Here is a 24945-nt window from a genome sequence, read left to right on the forward strand (position 1 = left end):
GTAGTTTTGTATCCTAGAAAGACATTTTTACTAGCAGGCACCCAGGTGTTTTATGAACATATGCAGCATGTTATTATAGCAGCTTATTATAGGTCAACAGACAAGCAAACCTTGTGTCTTTTTATGTGGTTGTAAAGTGAGCTTACCAGCGTTGTTCTGACGTGACATTTTACTCAGCCTGAGCTGTATTCAATACTGATTATCTCAATAAGGTGCAGTTACTGCTATGATAAGACTGTCCTTTTTTCTCTTGATGTTGATAAGGTTGTTACTGAATGACTAACCAGGCTGGGTAAATGTTACTGATGTATAACAGTTGTCATTAAACAGTACAGCCTTAATAACATTGTTTGTTTGGTCTGTGAGCTCCTGGAGCGCAAAGGTTAAACTAACCGCACACCTACAAAACATGAACACACTCCCAAGGTATTAACTGTCGACTGAATCTTAGTGCAGATGGCACAATTGCTCAAAAAGCTGTGTGTGTATAATGATAAAGAAACTAATTCTCTCCTCTTCCTGTTATCAGTTATTTATCAGAGTTGTTGTTTTAATGAAGCGGTTTAGGGTCACATAACCACTAAAAGTCATAGCTGTACTGACAGTCAGCTGACTCATTCTCAAAGGAGAGAGACAAACAAGTCTGTGTAATTATTAAAGACCGTGTCTTAAAAAGGCATGAACAACCTTCTGCCTTTTCTAAGAAAGGCAAAGGCACAAGACCAGAAATAAAGTGTGTTCATTCATGTATTCACACTGTCTAACTGATTTGAAACTGTTATGTACAAAGCAGTCAAGTGACATTCTGATATGCATAGCTGTCCTTTGATGCCAATCCAACATTCAGCCAGTTATTAAGAGAAAAGGAAACAGCCGCTGTCTGAGCGATCCAACTCAACACGAAGGTGGTGGCAGTTGTCTGCATCTGACTGAGTGCTTACTGTGTTGCATAAGAAAACAAGATAAACAAACAGTGAGTGGACTTGAGCTCACCTAATCCTCTCAGGGCCACAGTCACTGTTCATCGAGTTCTCAATCATAGCCCTAATATCTTTATCGTCAGAACCAACTTTAGACAAAGTAAACATGCCAAGGCACAGTGGGTACTGATGACACAGCTGAACAAAGCCGCAGTAGCACTCTCAGCGGATTTTTACACTGTACCATGTGTGTGCCGCTGATGTACAAGCTGAGGTTTGGTGCTAACCGAGAATCCCTTTGCTACACAGAAGTTAAAAATAAGGAGTTCAATATGCAAAGCTACATTGGCAACAAACTGACCATTATGTTGCTTCATGCAGCCTGTTACATCTGTTACTTTTTTATGTGGAAATCCCACCTGATTAAGAAGTTATTTTTCTGCATTTAGGGCTGGCAGCAGCAACACATTCCAGCAGCAGCAGGTCAGCCTCCACAGATAAAGCTGGACCGGTTACAACGTGGAAACTGCACCCAACCAGCCTCTGTTTTGATTCCTGAGGAAAATATGTGAGGTCAGGATGACAGGACGTTAGCAGGTGGGTGAGACTGCACCCCATACAATTCAAACTTAACTACAGAGATGTGATCTCTTGTGGAAGCTCGAGCAAACATTCAGTCCACAGCTTGATTCAGTTCATGTCAAGCTGATTGGAATTATTCGAGCCCTAATAGTGAAATAAAAAATATATTATCTTTGTCCTGTGACATACAGAGAGAAGACTGTGATAAAAGCTCCTGCTGTGTTGCAGGTGGGACTCTGTTTTTATTAGTCCTCCACACAGGAAAATTAGTTGATGTCCTATGGACGAACAGAGTTTCTCTATAAACATCGGACACAGCTGTTTGGATTGGGAATGAGGGAGTGGCCAATGAAACAGATGTAAAGGATGGGTGTACGTAGTGGACAAGAATAGAGGGGGAATTGGTAGAAATAAGAATGGGAAGGAGGGATTGGGCAAGGTGTCACACACAGTGGGGATGAGCATGTATGAACTCCACAAAACTATTTTGTGGAGTTTATAGTTTGTTTTTATAGTTTGTTTTTAAGCAAAATTGAATTTTTACATTAGTGGCATTTCAAGTTTGCAACTACTCTTGGCTGCTTTACTAGTTAGATTATTTCTTTTATCAGAAATTATATAAGAGCTTCTCAGGTGAAAAGTTCACAGGATTTAGTGCACTCCTACTGCAGGGTGGTCTAAAAACACACTAAGCCTGAGAACTTCAGGTGAAGCAGTCGTGCCATTGAAAAAGAAGATGCACAGATGCATGTGTTTACTTGAGGATTCAGTTTTTTGTGCAGGCATGGCAATGCATGTCTTAAAAGGGAAACAGGGCCCATTGAGACTGAATATGTACAGAGCTCAGATTTTTGAGCTATGCCACTGTTAATTAGTGAGCTTTAGAGGTGGTGGTAGGAGGATTTTGTTACATCCTGATGGAGCCAGGCTAGCTGTTTGCCCCAGCTTCCACTCTTTATGCTAAGCTAAGCTAACTGACTGATGACTGTGGCCTTGTATTTAGTTCAGGGACATGAGGGTGGTATTAATGTTCTCATCTATCTTCACATCTTTCATCTAGCTCTCTGTATTACAGCAAATTAAACCATTTCCCAAAATTCTTTCTCTTTGAAAATATCTGAGGGGTGATACAGAGGACAGATGGGTTCCTGGAAGGAGGCTGAAGGATGTTTTGACTTGCCAAAGTTACACATTTATTCATGACCAAGGAAAATTTACAGCTGATTAACTCAGCGTACTGCTCAAAGGAAGTGTGCCATATTTTCAAATCAATGATTGACAGCTTGTTTTGGGACACAGAAATGGAGCACTGTGACATTGTGTTGCCTATTTCACTGTCTGTGTTGTTGTGTTTAGTTAGTGAAGAATTAGTTCATGGCCCAAATAGCTCGGTTGTTAATGATTTTTTGTTCACCTTATAGTAAGGATAAATAAACAGCACACTCCTCAAAAGCAGGTGATATAATCCCGCAATGTCACTGCTGTCATTCCTACACTGCCTGAGGGCAAAACATTTCTCAGTACTGCCACTAAAAGTTATATTTAAAAAGTGCTATGAAGTGAAGTAGTGTGTGTTTAAAGGGGCCAACAATGTTTTTCTACTGAGATGGCCTCATCATAGTGTGACATAAAGACACAGATAAAGGCTAAATATCCAGTATAGTATAATGAGGTATTTAATGACTACGTTTTCCTTGATGGCACAATCCATGTGTGTAGATAGAAAATAGCTGCAAGGGAACTTGAAGCACTTTTATGTCAACTCACTAGCACATTTCAAAGCAGAAAGTACAAGGCTCTTAATCATTGTGTGTAATGCTGCCTTCAGGGGCTGTTGTAAATATAGCCGTTGTGATTAGACATAAAATTTAATTAAAGATGCAAGCAGCGATGGGCAGGCCCTCGCACCCCTTGCGAGCCATAGGAGTCGCAGCCAGTGCAGCCACGCACAAGAGTCCTTCTATGTCCTCTCCTCTCTCCTGCTCTTCTCCCCAGAGAAGCACAGCAGTATACAGCAACAGAAAAGACATGGTCCCCTCCCAGCAGGGGGCGCTATGACTGTATCATCATATGAGCATATAATTGAGTTGAGAGTGTGAAGGTCATCCTGATTATCTGTGCAGAGCATGTCATTTGGTTTAATGGACAGTGTGTTATTTGTAAATTACTTTAGCGTTGTTTAGAGTTTGTGTAGACATTTCAATGGTGTTATTTTCAGCCACATATGTTAAGAATACAAGGATGTCCTTGGTTCAATATATCCTGGTATTTGTGGATATATATATGAAAAAGTTAACTTTAATGGACATTTGTACTTTGAGTGAGTTGTGTTTATGTGACTACATGTGTAATGTGGTTAGAGACAAGAAAGTTGCACATATTAAGAAAAAGTATCATGAAGTTTGTCAGAGGATAACTCACGCAGTCAATGTTCAGTTTGAGAGATGTTGATGAAGCAGGTCAATGGAGCCTGTGTTTTTGTGCTCTTTACATGTCCAAATCCTTTGCTTTCTCTACTTTCTCAACAATTAAGAACTATTTCAAATCATATACAATCACGTACATCACCACTTACCCATGGACGTAACACAAAAATACATAATACATTATAGATTATGTGTCATAAATCCATGCTTTGATTCTATAGCAGTAATACCTACATATATGTCATATACATTATTCAAAGTAAGGTTTTCTTTCTTAACTTAAACTTAACTTAAAGTAAGGTTTCCTTTCCTACATTACAACAGCATTTCCACGAATGCCATATCTCATTCTAACTAGATATTTTGATAACACAATATTTAAGAAATGCTGTTGAAATATAGGTTTTGCTTTACCTTTACATCACTTCAAAAAGCAAAAGGCACTGGTTATGGTACACCTAGTACACTAGGGTGGGGTTCAATTCCCTGCAGTGCCCTGCTAATAGATTGATGATGTAAGATCCACACAAAATAAATCTATACAGCTTGTCTTGACAACTCATCTATGTATGTATTGTGTATGTATTGTATGTATTGTGTATGTAATGTGTGTATTTCTCTTATATAGCTCACATGGCACACTGACATAAACAGACATTTATGGCTCCAAGCAAAAGGAGCTCAACAGCACGAATGCCTCCACTATCTTCTCTTCTCTTCTTTTCAACAGCCCTATTCTCATCTGCTCACCAGATATACAGAGACAGACTATTTGTGTATCATGATATCAGTACATCAATCTGTTCTGAATCACATGATCAACATGACTGTAAAGTTTGATCCACATTGGATGAAGTATCTGGGAGATACAGGCACAAATACATCCATTTCCTGTGTGTTGGCGAAGGGTCAATTTCGTGGCTGTGCCACGGCCAGACTGTGTAACCCAGACCAAAGCTTTTCACAACTTTTAGTCAGGAAGGCCTTAAGAGCAAAAAAAAGCAATTTTCAGCATGATCGGACCATTCTCCTAGGATGAGTTTCTTAAAGTACAATCTGTGTGAAATGCAAAATTTTTCCAAAATGGGGGACTTCCTGTGCATCGTAGAACCTTCCTCAAAGAAACTTTTTTTCTCGTATGGACGTGATGCATCTATGTACAGAAATTTAAGTGGGATGTAATATTTTAGTAAGGCCTCAAAATGTCATAAAACACGTCATAAGGCCGTAAGGCTTCATCTTATGTAAAAAAAAAGTCATACTTTAGTAAGGCCTCAAAATGTCATAAAAAACGTCATAGTATAGTAAGGCATCAAAATCGGCCCAAAAAAAGTTATTTTTTAAAATGGCCTCAAAATGTCTTAAAAAACGTCATAGTATAGTAAGGCGTCAAAATCGGCAAAAAAAAAGTCAAAATTTTTTTTGACCTCAAAATGTCATAAAAAACGTCATAGTATAGTAAGGCGTTTTTTTTCGGCCAAAAAAAGTCAAAATTTTTTTTGACCTCAAAATGTCATAAAAAACGTCATAGTATAGTAAGGCGTCAAAATCGGCCAAAAAAAGTCAAAAATTTTTTGACCTCAAAATGTCATAAAAAACGTCATAGTATAGTAAGGCGTCAAAATCGGCCAAAAAAATTCAAATTTGTTTTTGACCTCAAAATGTCATAAAAAACGTCATAGTATAGTAAGGCGTTTTTTTCGGCCAAAAAAAGTCAAAAATTTTTTTGACCTCAAAATGTCATAAAAAACATCATAGTATACTAAGGCGTCAAAATCAGCCAAAAAAAGTCAAAACATTTTTTGACCTCAAAATGTCATAAAAAACGTCATAGTATAGTAAGGCGTCAAAATCGGCCAAAAAAAGTCAAACATTTTTTTGACCTCAAAATGTCATAAAAAACGTCATAGTATAGTAAGGCGTTTTTTTCGACCAAAAAAAGTCAAAATTTTTTTTGACCTCAAAATGTCATAAAAAACGTCATAGTATAGTAAGGCGTCAAAATCGGCCAAAAAAAGTCAAAAATTTTTTTGACCTCAAAATGTCATAAAAAACGTCATAGTATAGTAAGGCGTCAAAATCGGCCAAAAAAAGCCAAAATTTTTTTTTGACCTCAAAATGTCATAAAAAACGTCATAGTATAGTAAGGCGTCAAAATCGGCCAAAAAAATTCACATTTTTTTTTTTACCTCAAAATGTCATAAAAAACGTCACAGTATAGTAAGGCGTTTTTTGCGGCCAAAAAAAGTCAAAATTTTTTTTGACCTCAAAATGTCATAACAAACGTCATAGTATAGTAAGGTGTTTTTTTCGGCCAAAAAAAGTCAAAAATTTTTTTGACCTCAAAATGTCATAAAAAACGTCATAGTATAGTAAGGCGTCAAAATCGGCCAAAAAAAGTCAAAATTTTTTTTGACCTCAAAATGTCATAAAAAACGTCATAGTATAGTAAGGCGTTTTTTTCGGCAAAAAAAAGGCAAAATTTTTTTTGACCTCAAAATGTCATAAAAAACGTCATAGTATAGTATGGCGTGAAAATCGGCCAAAAAAAGTCAAAATTTTTTTGGACCTCAAAATGTCATAAAAAACATCATAGTATAGTAAGGCGTCAAAATCGGCCAAAAAAAGTCAAAAATTTTTTGACCTCAAAATGTCATAAAAAACGTCATAGTATAGTAAGGCGTCAAAATCGGCCAAAAAAAGTCAAAAATTTTTTTGACCTCAAAATGTCAGAAAAAACGTCATAGTATAGTAAGGCGTTTTTTTTGGCCAAAAAAAGTCAAAATTTTTTTTTTACCTTAAAATGTCATAAAAAACGTCATAGTATAGTAAGGCGTTTTTTTCGGCAAAAAAAAGTCAAAAATTTTTTTGACCTCAAAATGTCATAAAAAACGTCATAGTATAGTAAGGCGTCAAAATCGGCCAAAAAAAGTCAAAAAAATTTTTGACCTCAAAATGTCTTAAAAAACGTCATAGTATAGTAAGGCGTTTTTTTCGGCCAAAAAAAGTCAAAAATTTTTTTGACCTCAAAATGTCATAAAAAACGTCATAGTATAGTAAGGCGTTTTTTTCGGCCAAAAAAAGTCAAAATTTTTTTTGACCTCAAAATGTCATAAAAAACGTCATAGTATAGTAAGGCGTTTTTTTCGGCAAAAAAAAGTCAAAAATTTTTTTGACCTCAAAATGTCATAAAAAACGTCATAGTATAGTAAGGCGTCAAAATCGGCCAAAAAAAGTCAAAAAAAATTTTGACCTCAAAATGTCTTAAAAAACGTCATAGTATAGTAAGGCGTTTTTTTCGGCCAAAAAAAGTCAAAAATTTTTTTGACCTCAAAATGTCATAAAAAACGTCATAGTATAGTAAGGCGTCAAAATCGGCCAAAAAAAGTCAACATTTTTTTTTACCTCAAAATGTCATAAAAAACGTCATAGTATAGTAAGGCGTTTTTTTCGGCCAAAAAAAGTCTAAATTTTTTTTGACCTCAAAATGTCATAAAAAACGTCATAGTATAGTAAGGCGTTTTTTTCGGCCAAAAAAAGTCAAAAAATTTTTTGACCTCAAAATGTCATAAAAAATGTCATAGTATAGTAAGGCGTTTTTTTCGGCCAAAAAAAGTCAAAATTTTTTTTGACCTCAAAATGTCATAAAAAACGTCATAGTATAGTAAGGCGTCAAAATCGGCCAAAAAAAGTCAAAATTTTTTTTGACCTCAAAATGTCATAAAAAACGTCATAGTATAGTAAGGCGTTTTTTTCGGCCAAAAAAAGTCAAAATTTTTTTTGACCTCAAAATGTCATAAAAATCGTCATAGTATAGTAAGGCGTCAAAATCGGCCAAAAAAAGTCAAAAAATTTTTTGACCTCAAAATGTCATAAAAAACGTCATAGTATACTAAGGCGTCAAAATCGGCCAAAAAAATTCAAAATTTTTTTTGACCTCAAAATGTCATAAAAAACGTCAAAGTATAGTAAGGCGTTTTTTTCGGCCAAAAAAAGTCAACATTTTTTTTGACCTCAAAATGTCATAAAAAACGTCATAGTATACTAAGGCGTCAAAATCGGCCAAAAAAAGTCAAAAATTTTTTTGACCTCAAAATGTCATAAAAAACGTCATAGTATAGTAAGGCGTTTTTTTCGGCCAAAAAAAGTCAAAAAATTTTTTGACCTCAAAATGTCATAAAAAACGTCATAGAATAGTAAGGCGTTTTTTTCGTCCAAAAACAGTCAAAATTTTTTTTGACCTCAAAATGTCATAAAAAACGTCATAGTATAGTAAGGCGTTTTTTTCGGACAAAAAAAGTCAAAATTTTTTTTGACCTCAAAATGTCATAAAAAACGTCATAGTATAGTAAGGCGTTTTTTTCGGACAAAAAAAGTCAAAATTTTTTTTGACCTCAAAATGTCATAAAAAACGTCATAGTATAGTAAGGCGTTTTTTTTCGGCCAAAAAAAGTCAAAAATTTTTTTTGACCTCAAAATGTCATAAAAAAGGTCATAGTATAGTAAGGCGTTTTTTTCGGCCAAAAAAATTCAAATTTTTTTTGACCTCAAAATGTCATAAAAAAACGTCATAGTATAGTAAGGCGTCAAAATCGGCCAAAAAAAGTCAAAAAATTTTTTTGACCTCAAAATGTCATAAAAAACGTCATAGTATAGTAAGGCGTCAAAATCGGCCAAGAAAAGTCAAAAATTTTTTTGACCTCAAAATGTCATAAAAAACGTCATAGTATAGTAAGGCGTCAAAATCGGCCAAAAAAAGTCAAAATTTTTTTTGACCTCAAAATGTCATAAAAAACGTCATAGTATAGTAAGGCGTCAAAATCGGCCAAAAAAAGTAAAAAAAAATTTTTGACCTCAAAATGTCATAAAAAACGTCATAGTATAGTAAGGCGTCAAAATCGGCCAAAAACAGTCAAATTTTTTTTTGACCTCAAAATGTCATAAAAAACGTCATAGTATAGTAAGGCGTTTTTTTCGGCCAAAAAAATTCAAAATTTTTTTTTACCTCAAAATGTCATAAAAAACGTCATAGTATAGTAAGGCGTTTTTTTCGGCCAAAAAAAGTCAAAAATTTTTTTGACCTCAAAATGTCATAAAAAACGTCATAGTATAGTAAGGCGCTTTTTTCGGCCAAAAAAAGTCAAAATTTTTTTTGACCTCAAAATGTCATAAAAAACGTCATAGTATAGTAAGGCGTCAAAATCGGCCAAAAAAAGTCAAAAAATTTTTTGACCTCAAAATGTCATAAAAAACGTCATAGTATAGTAAGGCCTCAAAATCGGCCAAAAAAAGTCAAAATTTTTTTTGACCTCAAAATGTCATAAAAAACGTCATAGTATAGTAAGGCGTTTTTTTTCGGCCAAAAAAAGTCAAAATTTTTTTTGACCTCAAAATGTCATAAAAATCGTCATAGTATAGTAAGGCGTCAAAATCGGCCAAAAAAAGTCAAATTTTTTTTTGACCTCAAAATGTCATAAAAATCGTCATAGTATAGTAAGGCGTCAAAATCGGCAAAAAAAAGACAAAAATTTTTTTGACCTCAAAATGTCATAAAAAACGTCATAGTATAGTAAGGCGTTTTTTTCGGCCAAAAAAAGGCAAAAAATTTTTTGACCTCAAAATGTCATAAAAAACGTCATAGTATAGTAAGGCGTTTTTTTCGGCCAAAAAAAGTCAAAAATTTTTTTGACCTCAAAATGTCATAAAAAACGTCATAGTATAGTAAGGCGTCAAAATCGGCCAAAAAAAGTCAAAATTTTTTTTGATCTCAAAATGTCTTAAAAATCGTCATAGTATAGTAAGGCGTTTTTTTCGGCCAAAAAAAGGCAAAAAATTTTTTGACCTCAAAATGTCATAAAAAACGTCATAGTATAGTAAGGCGTTTTTTTCGGCCAAAAAAAGGCAAAAAATTTTTTGACCTCAAAATGTCATAAAAAACGTCATAGTATAGTAAGGCGTTTTTTTCGGCCAAAAAAAGTCAAAAATTTTTTTGACCTCAAAATGTCATAAAAAACGTCATAGTATAGTAAGGCGTCAAAATCGGCCAAAAAAAGTCAAAATTTTTTTTGATCTCAAAATGTCTTAAAAATCGTCATAGTATAGTAAGGCGTCAAAATCGGCCAAAAAAAGGCAAAAAATTTTTTGACCTCAAAATGTCATAAAAAACGTCATAGTATAGTAAGGCGTTTTTTTCCGCCAAAAAAAGTCAAAAATTTTTTTGACCTCAAAATGTCATAAAAAACGTCATAGTATAGTAAGGCGTTTTTTTCGGCCAAAAAAAGTCAAAATTTTTTTTGACCTCAAAATGTCATAAAAAACGTCATAGTACAGTAAGGCGTTTTTTTCGGCCAAAAAAAGTCAAATTTTTTTTTGACCTCAAAATGTCATAAAAAACGTCATAGTATAGTAAGGCGTCAAAATCGGCCAAAAAAAGTCAAAATTTTTTTTGACCTCAAAATGTCATAAAAATCGTCATGGTATAGTAAGGCGTCAAAATCGGCCAAAAAAAGTCAAATTTTTTTTTGACCTCAAAATGTCATAAAAAACGTCATAGTATAGTAAGGCGTCAAAATCGGCCAAAAAAAGTCAAAATTTTTTTTGACCTCAAAATGTCATAAAAAACGTCATAGTATAGTAAGGCGTCAAAATCGGCCAAAAAAAGTCAATTTTTTTTTTGACCTCAAAATGTCATAAAAAACGTCATAGTATAGTAAGGCGTTTTTTTCGGCCAAAAAAAGTCAATTTTTTTTTTGACCTCAAAATGTCATAAAAAACGTCATAGTCCAAAAAAAAGTCAAAAATTTTTTTGACCTCAAAATGTCATAAAAAACGTCATAGTATAGTAAGGCGTCAAAATCGGCCAAAAAAAGTCAAATTTTTTTTTGACCTCAAAATGTCATAAAAAACGTCATAGTATAGTAAGGCGTGTTTTTTCGGCCAAAAAAATTCAATTTTTTTTTTGACCTCAAAATGTCATAAAAAACGTCACAGTATAGTAAGGCGTTTTTTTCGGCCAAAAAAAGTCAGAATTTTTTTTTACCTCAAAATGTCATAAAAATCGTCATAGTATAGTAAGGCGTCAAAATCGGCCAAAAAAAGTCAATTTTTTTTTTGACCTCAAAATGTCATAAAAAACGTCATAGTATAGTAAGGCGTCAAAATCGGCCAAAAAAAGTCAATTTTTTTTTTGACCTCAAAATGTCATAAAAAACGTCATAGTATAGTAAGGCGTCAAAATCGGCCAAAAAAAGTCAATTTTTTTTTTGACCTCAAAATGTCATAAAAAACGTCATAGTATAGTAAGGCGTTTTTTTCGGCCAAAAAAATTCAAATTTTTTTTTTACCTCAAAATGTCATAAAAAACGTCATAGTCCAAAAAAAAGTCAAAAATTTTTTTGACCTCAAAATGTCATAAAAAACGTCATAGTATAGTAAGGCGTCAAAATCGGCCAAAAAAAGTCAAAATTTTTTTTGACCTCAAAATGTCATAAAAATCGTCACAGTATAGTAAGGCGTCAAAATCGGCCAAAAAAAGTCAAAAATTTTTTTGACCTCAAAATGTCATAAAAAACGTCATAGTATAGTAAGGCGTCAAAATCGGCCAAAAAAAGGCAAAAAATTTTTTGACCTCAAAATGTCATAAAAAACGTCATAGTATAGTAAGGCGTTTTTTTCGGCCAAAAAAAGGCAAAAAATTTTTTGACCTCAAAATGTCATAAAAAACGTCATAGTATAGTAAGGCGTTTTTTTTCGGCCAAAAAAAGTCAAAAATTTTTTTGACCTCAAAATGTCATAAAAAACGTCATAGTATAGTAAGGCGTTTTTTTCGGCCAAAAAAAGTCAAAATTTTTTTTGACCTCAAAATGTCATAAAAAACGTCATAGTACAGTAAGGCGTTTTTTTTCGGCCAAAAAAAGTCAAATTTTTTTTTGACCTCAAAATGTCATAAAAAACGTCATAGTATAGTAAGGCGTTTTTTTCGGCCAAAAAAAGTCAAAATTTTTTTTGACCTCAAAATGTCATAAAAATCGTCATAGTATAGTAAGGCGTCAAAATTCGGCAAAAAAAAGACAAAAATTTTTTTGACCTCAAAATGTCATAAAAAACGTCATAGTATAGTAAGGCGTCAAAATCGGCCAAAAAAAGTCAAAATTTTTTTTGACCTCAAAATGTCATAAAAATCGTCATGGTATAGTAAGGCGTCAAAATCGGCCAAAAAAAGTCAAATTTTTTTTTGACCTCAAAATGTCATAAAAAACGTCATAGTATAGTAAGGCGTCAAAATCGGCCAAAAAAAGTCAAAATTTTTTTTGACCTCAAAATGTCATAAAAAACGTCATAGTATAGTAAGGCGTCAAAATCGGCCAAAAAAAGTCAATTTTTTTTTTGACCTCAAAATGTCATAAAAAACGTCATAGTATAGTAAGGCGTTTTTTTCGGCCAAAAAAAGTCAATTTTTTTTTTGACCTCAAAATGTCATAAAAAACGTCATAGTCCAAAAAAAAGTCAAAAATTTTTTTGACCTCAAAATGTCATAAAAAACGTCATAGTATAGTAAGGCGTCAAAATCGGCCAAAAAAAGTCAAAATTTTTTTTGACCTCAAAATGTCATAAAAATCGTCATAGTATAGTAAGGCGTCAAAATCGGACAAAAAAAGTCAAAATTTTTTTTGACCTCAAAATGTCATAAAAAACGTCATAGTATAGTAAGGCGTCAAAATCGGCCAAAAAAAGTCAAATTTTTTTTTGACCTCAAAATGTCATAAAAAACGTCATAGTATAGTAAGGCGTGTTTTTTCGGCCAAAAAAATTCAAATTTTTTTTTGACCTCAAAATGTCATAAAAAACGTCACAGTATAGTAAGGCGTTTTTTTCGGCCAAAAAAAGTCAGAATTTTTTTTTACCTCAAAATGTCATAAAAATCGTCATAGTATAGTAAGGCGTCAAAATCGGCCAAAAAAAGTCAAAAAATTTTTTGACCTCAAAATGTCATAAAAATCGTCATAGTATAGTAAGGCGTTTTTTTCGGCCAAAAAAAGTCAAAATTTTTTTTGACCTCAAAATGTCATAAAAATCGTCATAGTATAGTAAGGCGTCAAAATCGGCCAAAAAAAGTCAAAATTTTTTTTGACCTCAAAATGTCATAAAAATCGTCACAGTATAGTAAGGCGTCAAAATCGGCCAAAAAAAGTCAAAAATTTTTTTGACCTCAAAATGTCATAAAAAACGTCATAGTATAGTAAGGCGTCAAAATCGGCCAAAAAAAGTCAAATTTTTTTTTGACCTCAAAATGTCATAAAAAACGTCATAGTATAGTAAGGCGTCAAAATCGGCCAAAAAAAGTCAATTTTTTTTTTGACCTCAAAATGTCATAAAAAACGTCATAGTATAGTAAGGCGTTTTTTTCGGCCAAAAAAATTCAAATTTTTTTTTTACCTCAAAATGTCATAAAAAACGTCATAGTCCAAAAAAAAGTCAAAAATTTTTTTGACCTCAAAATGTCATAAAAAACGTCATAGTATAGTAAGGCGTCAAAATCGGCCAAAAAAAGTCAAAATTTTTTTTGACCTCAAAATGTCATAAAAAACGTCATAGTATAGTAAGGCGTCAAAATCGGCCAAAAAAAGTCAAAATTTTTTTTGACCTCAAAATGTCATAAAAAACGTCATAGTATAGTAAGGCGTCAAAATCGGCCAAGAAAAGTCAAAATTTTTTTTGACCTCAAAATGTCATAAAAAACGTCATAGTATAGTAAGGCGTCAAAATCGGCCAAAAAAAGTCAAATTTTTTTTTGACCTCAAAATGTCATAAAAAACGTCATAGTATAGTAAGGCGTCAAAATCGGCCAAAAAAAGTCAAATTTTTTTTGACCTCAAAATGTCATAAAAAACGTCATAGTATAGTAAGGCGTCAAAATCGGCCAAAAAAAGTCAAAATTCTTTTTGACCTCAAAATGTCATAAAAAACGTCATAGTATAGTAAGGCGTCAAAATCGGCCAAAAAAAGCCAAAATTTTTTTTTGACCTCAAAATGTCATAAAAAACGTCATAGTATAGTAAGGCGTTTTTTTCGGCCAAAAAAATTCAAATTTTTTTTTGACCTCAAAATGTCATAAAAAACGTCACAGTATAGTAAGGCGTTTTTTTCGGCCAAAAAAAGTCAAAATTTTTTTTGACCTCAAAATGTCATAAAAAACGTCATAGTATAGTAAGGCGTTTTTTTCGGCCAAAAAAAGTCAAAATTTTTTTTGACCTCAAAATGTCATAAAAAAACGTCATAGTATAGTAAGGCGTCAAAATCGGCCAAGAAAAGTCAAAATTTTTTTTGACCTCAAAATGTCATAAAAAACGTCATAGTATAGTAAGGCGTCAAAATCGGCCAAAAAAAGTCAAAATTTTTTTTTGACCTCAAAATGTCATAAAAAACGTCATAGTATAGTAAGGCGTTTTTTTCCGCCAAAAAAATTCAAAATTTTTTTTGACCTCAAAATGTCATAAAAAACGTCATAGTCCAAAAAAAAGTCAAAAATTTTTTTGACCTCAAAATGTCATAAAAAACGTCATAGTATAGTAAGGCGTCAAAATCGGCCAAAAAAAGTCAATTTTTTTTTTGACCTCAAAATGTCATAAAAAACGTCATAGTATAGTAAGGCGTCAAAATCGGCCAAAAAAATTCAAATTTTTTTTTTACCTCAAAATGTCATAAAAAACGTCATAGTATAGTAAGGCGTTTTTTTCGGCCAAAAAAATTCGAATTTTTTTTTGACCTCAAAATGTCATAAAAAACGTCATAGTATAGTAAGGCGTTTTTTTCGGCCAAAAAAAGTCAAAAATTTTTTTGACCTCAAAATGTCATAAAAAACGTCATAGTATAGTAAGGCGTTTTTTTCGGCCAAAAAAAGTCAAAATTTTTTTTGACCTCAAAATGTCATAAAAAACGTCATAGTATAGTAAGGCGTCAAAATCGGCCAAAAAAAGTCAAAATTTTTTTTTGACCTCAAAATGTCATAAAAAACGTCATAGTATAGTAAGGCGTTTTTTTCCGCCAAAAAAATTCAAAATTTTTTTTGACCTCAAAATGTCATAAAAAACGTCATAGTCCAAAAAAAAGTCAAAAATTTTTTTGACCTCAAAATGTCATAAAAAACGTCATAGTATAGTAAGGCGTCAAAATCGGCCAAAAAAAGTCAATTTTTTTTTTGACCTCAAAATGTCATAAAAAACGTCATAGTATAGTAAGGCGTCAAAATCGGCCAAAAAAATTCAAATTTTTTTTTTACCTCAAAATGTCATAAAAAACGTCATAGTATAGTAAGGCGTTTTTTTCGGCCAAAAAAATTCGAATTTTTTTTTGACCTCAAAATGTCATAAAAAACGTCATAGTATAGTAAGGCGTTTTTTTCGGCCAAAAAAAGTCAAAAATTTTTTTGACCTCAAAATGTCATAAAAAACGTCATAGTATAGTAAGGCGTTTTTTTTCGGCCAAAAAAAGTCAAATTTTTTTTTGACCTCAAAATGTCATAAAAAACGTCATAGTATAGTAAGGCGTTTTTTTCGGCCAAAAAAAGTCAAAATTTTTTTTGACCTCAAAATGTCATAAAAAACGTCATAGTACAGTAAGGCGTCAAAATCGGCCAAAAAAAGGCAAAATTTTTTTTGACCTCAAAATGTCATAAAAAACGTCATAGTATAGTAAGGCGTTTTTTTCCGCCAAAAAAATTCAAAATTTTTTTTGACCTCAAAATGTCATAAAAATCGTCATAGTATAGTAAGGCGTCAAAATCGGCCAAAAAAAGTCAAAAATTTTTTTTGACCTCAAAATGTCATAAAAAACGTCATAGTATAGTAAGGCTTTTTTTTCGGCCCAAAAAAGTCAAAATTTTTTTTGACCTCAAAATGTCATAAAAATCGTCATAGTATAGTAAGGCCTCAAAATCGGCCAAAAAAAGTCAAATTTTTTTTGACCTCAAAATGTCATAAAAAACGTCATAGTATAGTAAGGCGTTTTTTTCGGCCAAAAAAAGTCAAAATTTTTTTTGACCTCAAAATGTCATAAAAAACGTCATAGTATAGTAAGGCGTCAAAATTGGCCAAAAAAAGTCAAAATTTTTTTTGACCTCAAAATGTCATAAAAAACGTCATAGTATAGTAAGGCGTCAAAATCGGCCAAAAAAAGCCAAAATTTTTTTTTGACCTCAAAATGTCATAAAAAACGTCACAGTATAGTAAGGCGTTTTTTTCGGCCAAAAAAAGTCAAAATTTTTTTTGACCTCAAAATGTCATAAAAAACGTCATAGTATAGTAAGGCGTTTTTTTCGGCCAAAAAAAGTCAAAAATTTTTTTGACCTCAAAATGTCATAAAAAACGTCATAGTATAGTAAGGCGTCAAAATCGGCCAAAAAAAGCCAAAATTTTTTTTTGACCTCAAAATGTCATAAAAAACGTCACAGTATAGTAAGGCGTTTTTTTCGGCCAAAAAAAGTCAAAATTTTTTTTGACCTCAAAATGTCATAAAAAACGTCATAGTATAGTAAGGCGTTTTTTTCGGCCAAAAAAAGTCAAAAATTTTTTTGACCTCAAAATGTCATAAAAAACGTCATAGTATAGTAAGGCGTCAAAATCGGCCAAAAAAAGCCAAAATTTTTTTTTGACCTCAAAATGTCATAAAAAACGTCATAGTATAGTAAGGCGTTTTTTTCGGCCAAAAAAATTCAAATTTTTTTTTGACCTCAAAATGTCATAAAAAACGTCACAGTATAGTAAGGCGTTTTTTTCGGCCAAAAAAAGTCAAAATTTTTTTTGACCTCAAAATGTCATAAAAAACGTCATAGTCCAAAAAAAAGTCAAAAATTTTTTTGACCTCAAAATGTCATAAAAAACGTCATAGTATAGTAAGGCGTCAAAATCGGCCAAAAAAAGTCAAAATTTTTTTTGACCTCAAAATGTCATAAAAAACGTCATAGTATAGTAAGGCGTCAAAATCGGCCAAAAAAAGTCAAAATTTTTTTTGACCTCAAAATGTCATAAAAAACGTCATAGTATAGTAAGGCGTCAAAATCGGCCAAGAAAAGTCAAAATTTTTTTTGACCTCAAAATGTCATAAAAAACGTCATAGTATAGTAAGGCGTCAAAATCGGCCAAAAAAAGTCAAATTTTTTTTTGACCTCAAAATGTCATAAAAAACGTCATAGTATAGTAAGGCGTCAAAATCGGCCAAAAAAAGTCAAATTTTTTTTGACCTCAAAATGTCATAAAAAACGTCATAGTATAGTAAGGCGTCAAAATCGGCCAAAAAAAGTCAAAATTCTTTTTGACCTCAAAATGTCATAAAAAACGTCATAGTATAGTAAGGCGTCAAAATCGGCCAAAAAAAGCCAAAATTTTTTTTTGACCTCAAAATGTCATAAAAAACGTCATAGTATAGTAAGGCGTTTTTTTCGGCCAAAAAAATTCAAATTTTTTTTTGACCTCAAAATGTCATAAAAAACGTCACAGTATAGTAAGGCGTTTTTTTTCGGCCAAAAAAAGTCAAAATTTTTTTTGACCTCAAAATGTCATAAAAAACGTCATAGTATAGTAAGGCGTTTTTTTCGGCCAAAAAAAGTCAAAATTTTTTTTGACCTCAAAATGTCATAAAAAAACGTCATAGTATAGTAAGGCGTCAAAATCGGCCAAGAAAAGTCAAAATTTTTTTTGACCTCAAAATGTCATAAAAAACGTCATAGTATAGTAAGGCGTCAAAATCGGCCAAAAAAAGTCAAAATTTTTTTTTGACCTCAAAATGTCATAAAAAACGTCATAGTATAGTAAGGCGTTTTTTTCCGCCAAAAAAATTCAAAATTTTTTTTGACCTCAAAATGTCATAAAAAACGTCATAGTCCAAAAAAAAGTCAAAAATTTTTTTGACCTCAAAATGTCATAAAAAACGTCATAGTATAGTAAGGCGTCAAAATCGGCCAAAAAAAGTCAATTTTTTTTTTGACCTCAAAATGTCATAAAAAACGTCATAGTATAGTAAGGCGTCAAAATCGGCCAAAAAAATTCAAATTTTTTTTTTACCTCAAAATGTCATAAAAAACGTCATAGTATAGTAAGGCGTTTTTTTCGGCCAAAAAAATTCGAATTTTTTTTTGACCTCAAAATGTCATAAAAAACGTCATAGTATAGTAAGGCGTTTTTTTCGGCCAAAAAAAGTCAAAAATTTTTTTGACCTCAAAATGTCATAAAAAACGTCATAGTATAGTAAGGCGTTTTTTTCGGCCAAAAAAAGTCAAAATTTTTTTTGACCTCAAAATGTCATAAAAAACGTCATAGTATAGTAAGGCGTCAAAATCGGCCAAAAAAAGTCAAAATTTTTTTTTGACCTCAAAATGTCATAAAAAACGTCATAGTATAGTAAGGCGTTTTTTTCCGCCAAAAAAATTCAAAATTTTTTTTGACCTCAAAATGTCATAAAAAACGTCATAGTCCAAAAAAAAGTCAAAAATTTTTTTGACCTCAAAATGTCATAAAAAACGTCATAGTATAGTAAGGCGTCAAAATCGGCCAAAAAAAGTCAATTTTTTTTTTGACCTCAAAATGTCATAAAAAACGTCATAGTATAGTAAGGCGTCAAAATCGGCCAAAAAAATTCAAATTTTTTTTTTACCTCAAAATGTCATAAAAAACGTCATAGTATAGTAAGGCGTTTTTTTCGGCCAAAAAAATTCGAATTTTTTTTTGACCTCAAAATGTCATAAAAAACGTCATAGTATAGTAAGGCGTTTTTTTTCGGCCAAAAAAAGTCAAAAATTTTTTTGACCTCAAAATGTCATAAAAAACGTCATAGTATAGTAAGGCGTTTTTTTCGGCCAAAAAAAGTCAAATTTTTTTTTGACCTCAAAATGTCATAAAAAACGTCATAGTATAGTAAGGCGTTTTTTTTCGGCCAAAAAAAGTCAAAATTTTTTTTGACCTCAAAATGTCATAAAAAACGTCATAGTACAGTAAGGCGTCAAAATCGGCCAAAAAAAGGCAAAATTTTTTTTGACCTCAAAATGTCATAAAAAACGTCATAGTATAGTAAGGCGTTTTTTTCCGCCAAAAAAATTCAAAATTTTTTTTGACCTCAAAATGTCATAAAAATCGTCATAGTATAGTAAGGCGTCAAAATCGGCCAAAAAAAGTCAAAAATTTTTTTTGACCTCAAAATGTCATAAAAAACGTCATAGTATAGTAAGGCTTTTTTTTCGGCCCAAAAAAGTCAAAATTTTTTTTGACCTCAAAATGTCATAAAAATCGTCATAGTATAGTAAGGCCTCAAAATCGGCCAAAAAAAGTCAAATTTTTTTTGACCTCAAAATGTCATAAAAAACGTCATAGTATAGTAAGGCGTTTTTTTCGGCCAAAAAAAGTCAAAATTTTTTTTGACCTCAAAATGTCATAAAAAACGTCATAGTATAGTAAGGCGTCAAAATTGGCCAAAAAAAGTCAAAATTTTTTTTGACCTCAAAATGTCATAAAAAACGTCATAGTATAGTAAGGCGTCAAAATCGGCCAAAAAAAGCCAAAATTTTTTTTTGACCTCAAAATGTCATAAAAAACGTCACAGTATAGTAAGGCGTTTTTTTCGGCCAAAAAAAGTCAAAATTTTTTTTGACCTCAAAATGTCATAAAAAACGTCATAGTATAGTAAGGCGTTTTTTTCGGCCAAAAAAAGTCAAAAATTTTTTTGACCTCAAAATGTCATAAAAAACGTCATAGTATAGTAAGGCGTCAAAATCGGCCAAAAAAAGCCAAAATTTTTTTTTGACCTCAAAATGTCATAAAAAACGTCACAGTATAGTAAGGCGTTTTTTTTCGGCCAAAAAAAGTCAAAATTTTTTTTGACCTCAAAATGTCATAAAAAACGTCATAGTATAGTAAGGCGTTTTTTTCGGCCAAAAAAAGTCAAAAATTTTTTTGACCTCAAAATGTCATAAAAAACGTCATAGTATAGTAAGGCGTCAAAATCGGCCAAAAAAAGCCAAAATTTTTTTTTGACCTCAAAATGTCATAAAAAACGTCATAGTATAGTAAGGCGTTTTTTTCGGCCAAAAAAATTCAAATTTTTTTTTGACCTCAAAATGTCATAAAAAACGTCACAGTATAGTAAGGCGTTTTTTTTCGGCCAAAAAAAGTCAAAATTTTTTTTGACCTCAAAATGTCATAAAAAACGTCATAGTATAGTAAGGCGTTTTTTTTCGGCCAAAAAAAGTCAAAAATTTTTTTGACCTCAAAATGTCATAAAAAAACGTCATAGTATAGTAAGGCGTCAAAATCGGCCAAGAAAAGTCAAAATTTTTTTTGACCTCAAAATGTCATAAAAAACGTCATAGTATAGTAAGGCGTCAAAATCGGCCAAAAAAAGTCAAAAAATTTTTTTGACCTCAAAATGTCATAAAAAACGTCATAGTATAGTAAGGCGTCAAAATCGGCCAAGAAAAGTCAAAATTTTTTTTGACCTCAAAATGTCATAAAAAACGTCATAGTATAGTAAGGCGTCAAAATCGGCCAAAAAAAGTCAAAATTTTTTTTTGACCTCAAAATGTCATAAAAAACGTCATAGTATAGTAAGGCGTTTTTTTCCGCCAAAAAAATTCAAAATTTTTTTTGACCTCAAAATGTCATAAAAAACGTCATAGTATAGTAAGGCGTCAAAATCGGCCAAAAAAAGTCAAAATTTTTTTTGACCTCAAAATGTCATAAAAATCGTCATAGTATAGTAAGGCGTCAAAATCGGCCAAAAAAAGTCAAAAAATTTTTTGACCTCAAAATGTCATAAAAAACGTCATAGTATAGTAAGGCGTCAAAATCGGCCAAAAAAAGTCAAAAATTTTTTTGACCTCAAAATGTCATAAAAAACGTCATAGTATAGTAAGGCGTCAAAATCGGCCAAAAAAAGCCAAAATTTTTTTTTGACCTCAAAATGTCATAAAAAACGTCATAGTATAGTAAGGCGTTTTTTTCGGCCAAAAAAATTCAAATTTTTTTTTGACCTCAAAATGTCATAAAAAACGTCACAGTATAGTAAGGCGTTTTTTTCGGCCAAAAAAAGTCAAAATTTTTTTTGACCTCAAAATGTCATAAAAAACGTCATAGTATAGTAAGGCGTCAAAATCGGCCAAAAAAAGTCAAATTTTTTTTGACCTCAAAATGTCATAAAAAACGTCATAGTATAGTAAGGCGTTTTTTTCGGCCAAAAAAATTCAAAATTTTTTTTGACCTCAAAATGTCATAAAAAACGTCATAGTATAGTAAGGCGTCAAAATCGGCCAAAAAAAGTCAAAAATTTTTTTGACCTCAAAATGTCATAAAAAACGTCATAGTATAGTAAGGCGTCAAAATCGGCCAAAAAAAGCCAAAATTTTTTTTTGACCTCAAAATGTCATAAAAAACGTCATAGTATAGTAAGGCGTTTTTTTCGGCCAAAAAAATTCAAATTTTTTTTTGACCTCAAAATGTCATAAAAAACGTCACAGTATAGTAAGGCGTTTTTTTCGGCCAAAAAAAGTCAAAATTTTTTTTGACCTCAAAATGTCATAAAAAACGTCATAGTATAGTAAGGCGTCAAAATCGGCCAAAAAAAGTCAATTTTTTTTTTGACCTCAAAATGTCATAAAAAACGTCATAGTATAGTAAGGCGTCAAAATCGGCCAAAAAAAGTCAAAAATTTTTTTGACCTCAAAATGTCATAAAAAACGTCATAGTATAGTAAGGCGTCAAAATCGGCCAAAAAAAGTCAAAATTTTTTTTGACCTCAAAATGTCATAAAAAACGTCATAGTATAGTAAGGCGTCAAAATCGGCCAAGAAAAGTCAAAAATGTCATAAAAAACGTCATAGTATAGTAAGGCGTCAAAATCGGCCAAAAAAAGTCAAAATTTTTTTTGACCTCAAAATGTCATAAAAAACGTCATAGTATAGTAAGGCGTCAAAATCGGCCAAAAAAAGTCAAAAATTTTTTTGACCTCAAAATGTCATAAAAAACGTCATAGTATAGTAAGGCGTCAAAATCGGCCAAGAAAAGTCAAAATTTTTTTTGACCTCAAAATGTCATAAAAAACGTCATAGTATAGTAAGGCGTCAAAATCGGCCAAAAAAAGTCAAATTTTTTTTTGACCTCAAAATGTCATAAAAAACGTCATAGTATAGTAAGGCGTCAAAATCGGCCAAAAAAAGTCAAATTTTTTTTGACCTCAAAATGTCATAAAAAACGTCATAGTATAGTAAGGCGTCAAAATCGGCCAAAAAAAGTCAAAAATTTTTTTGACCTCAAAATGTCATAAAAAACGTCATAGTATAGTAAGGCGTCAAAATCGGCCAAAAAAAGTCAAAATTTTTTTTGACCTCAAAATGTCATAAAAAACGTCATAGTATAGTAAGGCGTCAAAATCGGCCAAAAAAAGTCAAAAATTTTTTTGACCTCAAAATGTCATAAAAAACGTCATAGTATAGTAAGGCGTCAAAATCGGCCAAGAAAAGTCAAAATTTTTTTTGACCTCAAAATGTCATAAAAAACGTCATAGTATAGTAAGGCGTCAAAATCGGCCAAAAAAAGTCAAATTTTTTTTGACCTCAAAATGTCATAAAAAACGTCATAGTATAGTAAGGCGTTTTTTTCGGCCAAAAAAATTCAAAATTTTTTTTGACCTCAAAATGTCATAAAAAACGTCATAGTATAGTAAGGCGTCAAAATCGGCCAAAAAAAGTCAAAAATTTTTTTGACCTCAAAATGTCATAAAAAACGTCATAGTATAGTAAGGCGTCAAAATCGGCCAAAAAAAGTCAAAATTTTTTTTGACCTCAAAATGTCATAAAAAACGTCATAGTATAGTAAGGCGTTTTTTTCGGCCAAAAAAAGTCAAATTTTTTTTTGACCTCAAAATGTCATAAAAAACGTCATAGTATAGTAAGGCGTTTTTTTCGGCCAAAAAAAGTCAAAATTTTTTTTGACCTCAAAATGTCATAAAAAACGTCATAGTACAGTAAGGCGTCAAAATCGGCCAAAAAAAGGCAAAATTTTTTTTGACCTCAAAATGTCATAAAAAACGTCATAGTATAGTAAGGCGTTTTTTTCCGCCAAAAAAATTCAAAATTTTTTTTGACCTCAAAATGTCATAAAAATCGTCATAGTATAGTAAGGCGTCAAAATCGGCCAAAAAAAGTCAAAAATTTTTTTTGACCTCAAAATGTCATAAAAATCGTCATAGTATAGTAAGGCCTCAAAATCGGCCAAAAAAAGTCAAAATTTTTTTTGACCTCAAAATGTCATAAAAAACGTCATAGTATAGTAAGGCGTTTTTTTCGGCCAAAAAAAGTCAAAATTTTTTTTGACCTCAAAATGTCATAAAAAACGTCATAGTATAGTAAGGCGTCAAAATTGGCCAAAAAAAGTCAAAATTTTTTTTGACCTCAAAATGTCATAAAAAACGTCATAGTATAGTAAGGCGTCAAAATCGGCCAAAAAAAGCCAAAATTTTTTTTTGACCTCAAAATGTCATAAAAAACGTCACAGTATAGTAAGGCGTTTTTTTCGGCCAAAAAAAGTCAAAATTTTTTTTGACCTCAAAATGTCATAAAAAACGTCATAGTATAGTAAGGCGTTTTTTTCGGCCAAAAAAAGTCAAAAATTTTTTTGACCTCAAAATGTCATAAAAAACGTCATAGTATAGTAAGGCGTCAAAATCGGCCAAAAAAAGCCAAAATTTTTTTTTGACCTCAAAATGTCATAAAAAACGTCACAGTATAGTAAGGCGTTTTTTTCGGCCAAAAAAAGTCAAAATTTTTTTTGACCTCAAAATGTCATAAAAAACGTCATAGTATAGTAAGGCGTTTTTTTCGGCCAAAAAAAGTCAAAAATTTTTTTGACCTCAAAATGTCATAAAAAACGTCATAGTATAGTAAGGCGTCAAAATCGGCCAAAAAAAGCCAAAATTTTTTTTTGACCTCAAAATGTCATAAAAAACGTCATAGTATAGTAAGGCGTTTTTTTCGGCCAAAAAAATTCAAATTTTTTTTTGACCTCAAAATGTCATAAAAAACGTCACAGTATAGTAAGGCGTTTTTTTCGGCCAAAAAAAGTCAAAATTTTTTTTGACCTCAAAATGTCATAAAAAACGTCATAGTATAGTAAGGCGTTTTTTTTCGGCCAAAAAAAGTCAAAAATTTTTTTGACCTCAAAATGTCATAAAAAAACGTCATAGTATAGTAAGGCGTCAAAATCGGCCAAGAAAAGTCAAAATTTTTTTTGACCTCAAAATGTCATAAAAAACGTCATAGTATAGTAAGGCGTCAAAATCGGCCAAAAAAAGTCAAAAAATTTTTTTGACCTCAAAATGTCATAAAAAACGTCATAGTATAGTAAGGCGTCAAAATCGGCCAAGAAAAGTCAAAATTTTTTTTGACCTCAAAATGTCATAAAAAACGTCATAGTATAGTAAGGCGTCAAAATCGGCCAAAAAAAGTCAAAATTTTTTTTTGACCTCAAAATGTCATAAAAAACGTCATAGTATAGTAAGGCGTTTTTTTCCGCCAAAAAAATTCAAAATTTTTTTTGACCTCAAAATGTCATAAAAAACGTCATAGTATAGTAAGGCGTCAAAATCGGCCAAAAAAAGTCAAAATTTTTTTTGACCTCAAAATGTCATAAAAATCGTCATAGTATAGTAAGGCGTCAAAATCGGCCAAAAAAAGTCAAAAAATTTTTTGACCTCAAAATGTCATAAAAATCGTCATAGTATAGTAAGGCGTCAAAATTGGCCAAAAAAAGTCAAAATTTTTTTTGACCTCAAAATGTCATAAAAAACGTCATAGTATAGTAAGGCCTCAAAATCGGCCAAAAAAAGTCAAATTTTTTTTGACCTCAAAATGTCATAAAAAACGTCATAGTATAGTAAGGCGTTTTTTTCGGCCAAAAAAAGTCAAAATTTTTTTTGACCTCAAAATGTCATAAAAAACGTCATAGTATAGTAAGGCGTCAAAATCGGCCAAAAAAAGTCAA

Source organism: Toxotes jaculatrix, chromosome 13, assembly GCF_017976425.1.
Source record: "Toxotes jaculatrix isolate fToxJac2 chromosome 13, fToxJac2.pri, whole genome shotgun sequence".
Lineage (NCBI taxonomy): Eukaryota > Metazoa > Chordata > Actinopteri > Toxotidae > Toxotes > Toxotes jaculatrix.